The sequence below is a fragment of the Dioscorea cayenensis genome, chromosome 9 (genome assembly GCF_009730915.1).
Source record: "Dioscorea cayenensis subsp. rotundata cultivar TDr96_F1 chromosome 9, TDr96_F1_v2_PseudoChromosome.rev07_lg8_w22 25.fasta, whole genome shotgun sequence".
NCBI lineage: Eukaryota > Viridiplantae > Streptophyta > Magnoliopsida > Dioscoreales > Dioscoreaceae > Dioscorea > Dioscorea cayenensis.
The window spans coordinates 18,199,205-18,203,845 of record NC_052479.1 but is presented as its reverse complement, the minus strand read 5'-3'; the positions used below and the strand labels follow the sequence as shown (position 1 = coordinate 18,203,845).

Below are 4,641 nucleotides of genomic sequence, written 5' to 3'. Positions count from 1 at the left end.
AGTGAGAAGGTGAAGAAACGTGAAGAGGTTTTAAAGAAAACCCACGTCTCTTGGAAATCTGTACATCCACACATGTGCGTGAAAATTACTCACGCCCGTGTTACTCCACTAGAGAGCTTCACCGGGGCAGACACACACCCCTGTATGCTCTTGGGATAGCACACTTTATCTCTGAACGCATCCATATAGGCGTGTGAAAATTCCTCACACCCGTGTGCCCGACCCACAGGGGTACCCACATGTCCCTTGTGGCTTCTCTGTCAGACCGAGAAATTCTTCTAAGTGTTTCACACACCCGTGTGGAAATTCATGAAAAAATCACAACAATAGCATGTAAACATTAAGACACTAACACTCAAGCCTTATTCTTGCAAACACTAAACTAAGAATTAGAAAACAGTAAAGAACTTGGGTTACCTCCCAAGTAGCGCTTGTTTAATGTCACTTAGCTTGACATATCTCTTCTTACCTCACGGGGGCTCATAGATGAAGGTTTCCCTCTTGGGGGCTTGAGAATGGCCTCCCAAGTATCAAAGGAACATCTACATCCTAGTCGACATCCAACACTATGAAGTCTACAGGAAATATGTACTTGTCAACCTTGGCAAGCATGTCTTCAATGATGCCCCTCGGATGTCTCACCGTTCGGTCCTCCAATTGTGATGTCATCCGAGTGGGCCTAGGCTCTCCCAAGCCTAGCTTCTGAAAGAAAAAGTATGGCATAACGTTTATACTAGCCCCTGAATCCGCCAATGCCACCTCTTCACCTAAATTACCAATGTTACACCAGATGATGAAGCTTCCGTTGTCTTTCTTCTTGTTCAGAAAATTCTTTTACAAAACCGTCGAACAAGAGGCATCTAAGATTACCAATACACTCTATTCCAACTTCCTCTTGTTGGTCAAAAGATTCTTTAAGAACTTCGCATACCGAGGCATTTGAGACAACGGCTCCACAAAAGGAATGTTGATGTGCAATTGCTTGAATAGACCCAAGAACTTGTATTGCTCATCATTTTGGGCATTCTTCAATCTTAAAGGAATAGGGATTCTTGGCTTGTAAGGTGGGGGTGCCACCTCCTTCTCCTTGTTAGCTCTCTCCTCAATTTCCACGACCTCGGGTGCTTCAACATTGGTCTTCTCACTAGGAAGCCTACCCTCAACCTCACGACCACTTCTCAAAGTGATCACCTTCACATGTTTCCTTGGGTTAGTTTCGGTGTTACTAGGCAAGCTTCCTTGTGGTCTCTCTGATAACGACTTCGCGATTTATCCCACTTGATTCTCTAGATTGTGTAATGACGTGGTGTGGTTGCGAAGCGTGGCTTCGACCAATTGAAACCTTGTATTTCGATGATTGTACAAATCTGGTCAAAGCTTTCTCTAGGTCGGTCATTCGGGTCTCCAAGACTGAAACGCGGTTCTCCATGTTTGGGGCTTGTTGTTGTTGTTTGAAACCCGGTGGTGCCGTGCCCTTTTGTTGCCCTTGATTATTAAAAGAAAAATTATGATGGCTCCTCTAACAAAGATTGTAGGTATTGCTATATGGATTTCCTTGGCCCCTCATCGTATTACCTACAAAATTGACTTGTTCCACCGAGGATGTGAAACATATAGAAATAGGGCAATTGGATGGAGCATGGCCTCTTCCACATCCGTTAAAATTTATCACGGCCGCCAATCTAGGAGAAGTTAGAGTGTCTAACTTCTTGTTCAATGACTCTACTAGAGATCGGAAACTTTCTTCTTTTTCTCTTTCATTCCACTAGTAGCTATTCAAACCCATTTCTTCAATTAATTGTTGTGATTCTCTGGGGGTTTTGCTACCTAAGGTACCTCCTGCTGCTGCATCAAGTAACTGCCTTATACTAGGGTTCAACCGGTTGTAAAAAGTCTGAATAATCATCCACTCGGGAAACCCATGTTGAGGACATTTCCGTGGGAGCTCCTTGAACCTCTCCCATATCTCAAATAGAGACTTTAATTCTGTTTGCATGAAGGAGGATATTTCATTCCTAAGTTTTAGCAAATTTTTCCAGGAGAAAAATATCGGGCGAGAAAAGCTTCTACCATCTCCTCCCATGTAGTAATCGATGCTCGAGGTAATGAATGTAGCCATTGCTTCGCTCTCCCTTCTAGGAAAATAGGAAGGCTCTCAACTTGATGGCATCATCCGTAACACCATCGATCTTGATCATGTCGCACATTTCCAAAAAATTCTTTATGTGACTGTTTGGATTCTCATCGGCCAAACCATTAAACGGTGTGAACTACTGTAACATGTGGATGAATGCCGGCTTTAACTCAAAATCCTGAGCCATAAAAGGTGGCCGCACAATACTAGATTGTGTGCACAAAACTGAGGGTTTGGCATAATCGGAGAGTGTCCTCTTCTCATTTCTGTTCTGCCATGTTTTATGACTCTTCACCTTCTACTTTAGATGGATTTAGCAGTTCTTGTACATGTTCTTTACCTCTTCTTCTGAGTGCTCGTTCAAGTTCAGGATCTCTTTCAAACAATGTCGAAGAGTTCCCTCGGGTCATAACCTGGAGCTGCTACAAAAGAAAAAAAAAACAAATCAGAATGATGATAGAATAAGAAAAGGTCAAATAGAATAAATGATGAATAGCTAAATAGCAAAGTGCAAAGTGTCTCAAAAATGCCCTATTCCCCGGCAACAATGCCAAAAACTTGACAACGCCCCTTGCGTGTGACCCGCAAGTGCATGGGTTTGTCGAAGTAATAAATCCTAAGTGAGTGGGTTATCGTATCCATAGGGAATAGTGAATAGAAACACAATGATTGCTACTTAAATAAATGAAGATGAAACAATAATAGTGTGGGTAAAATCAATGTGAACAAGACTAAAAACAATAAGAAAAGATAGGCACAATAAAATGAGAATAAAGGCAATCGATAGAAAGTGGGGCACTTGGACATTGCTCCCCTTAGGGTTATTGAGTCAAGTGCAAGACCACATGTATGTCTCTTAACTGATGCTTAATGAGTCATGCAAATCCTAAAATATACGGTCCCAAACCTAAGGTCACCGGTGACTAACTCTACACTATGCCCTAGCGGAGAAATCGCTCAATCTCAAATCTCACACTGTGTAAAGTTCTAAGAAGCTCTAGGGATTCTAAGTGATAAACCTTATTCCTATATGTAGATCTGACCCTTTGGTCTAGGCGAAAGACCCCTAGTCACAATTAAGCCCCAGATACTAAGGATTACTTCAACGCTTCACACTGTTGCTCACACAACTAAGCCCCACCGAAGTTCCTCTCTTAGCACTTGACTCTATTGTGATCGCAAATAACTTTAGGAACTTAAGGTAGGATAAATCACACTGGAGGAAAAAGGTGACGCTCTGCTACCGCTCGACTCAACCTCTCAACCCTCTCCAATCTAGTAATGTCTAACCCTTATGGTGTGTCAGTCATCCACAAAGGCTACCAAAATGGACTCTCAACCCTAGTGTCACTCTAAGAGAGAAATAATTCAACAAGCATTCAAGATTGGAACTAAATTAAAGGCATCAATTAAGGAAAACATAATAAAAGATCAATGAAACAATAACATCCTAGGGTTTACAAGTCCAAGTATAGACTAGGGGCTTTAGCTCTCTATGGAGCAAGATACAATCAATAATAAAATCGAAAGTAAAAACATGTAATCCATAAGTAAACCCCCTTGGTATTCATGTCGATGGTCTTGTTGAGTAGCCTCGTCTTCTCCAAATATCCTCTTATCAAGCGTAGGGCACACCTCACCGGATCGGTGATGATGAAAGCTCCCCCAATAACTATCTTCCAAGAGAAACATGGTGTCAAAGCCGTATAACCTCTCCAAAACCATTGCCAAAGGCCCTTCTAAACCCTAGCCGTCGGCCTCCCAAAAGTTGGAGAAAAGATGGAGAAAAGGATGAAAGATGGATCCCCAAATCAGTACAAGTCACGGCTTTATAAAGCGTTGGAATCAGGCATCCACACGGGCGTGTGGAATTTTCCACACGCCCATGTGGATTTCTGGAAATCTGATTTTTTGTGGGTTGTGAACAATAACTGCTACAATAAATTGCTACAGTGATTTGCTACAATAACCTGCTATAGTACTCCGCCAAAATACTCTCGAATCCACACTTTTTATCGAGGCAACTTAAATGGGTACACGTCTATGCCATAGATCGCATTGCTTCTTCAATAAAATGCCCATATTTATGAAGATCTTGCTAACATTGCACAAGTTGGAATATGCAAATGTGACTGCCTTTGTGCCCCTCCAAACCATATAATTTCTTAAGCGCATGGAGGTTGGCACACATTCATGTATCTTCGATCACAACTTGTGTCTTCACTTTTGTTCACTCCAAGACTTCATCAATAAAGTACAATCACAATCTACTTTGGTTTCTTTCTTTCATATTTGGCTTCACAATCCTATATGTGCAAAAGAACACAAAAACACATGCATTAGTGATAAAATCTGATAAAAGTAATTCTCATCATAAGAAAATAATACTTCGTATTCATAGTGCAAAAACACTTATCATCTTGACAGAAATTTTGACAAAAATCCCGAGGCTCTGACAGGTTTTTTCACGCCCGTGAACCAGCTCGTGAAGCTATCCCGAGAACACT

The 4,641-nt window shown here is 41.6% G+C and overlaps 1 non-coding gene across 1 annotated transcript; it reads left to right on the top strand.

Annotated features, from left to right (window-relative positions):
• Positions 1 to 1,916: 1,916 nt before the first annotated feature.
• LOC120269599 lies at positions 1,917 to 2,023 on the top strand. The gene has a single exon (XR_005539246.1). It is a non-coding gene; the product is annotated as a small nucleolar RNA R71 (small nucleolar RNA).
• Positions 2,024 to 4,641: the final 2,618 nt, after the last annotated feature.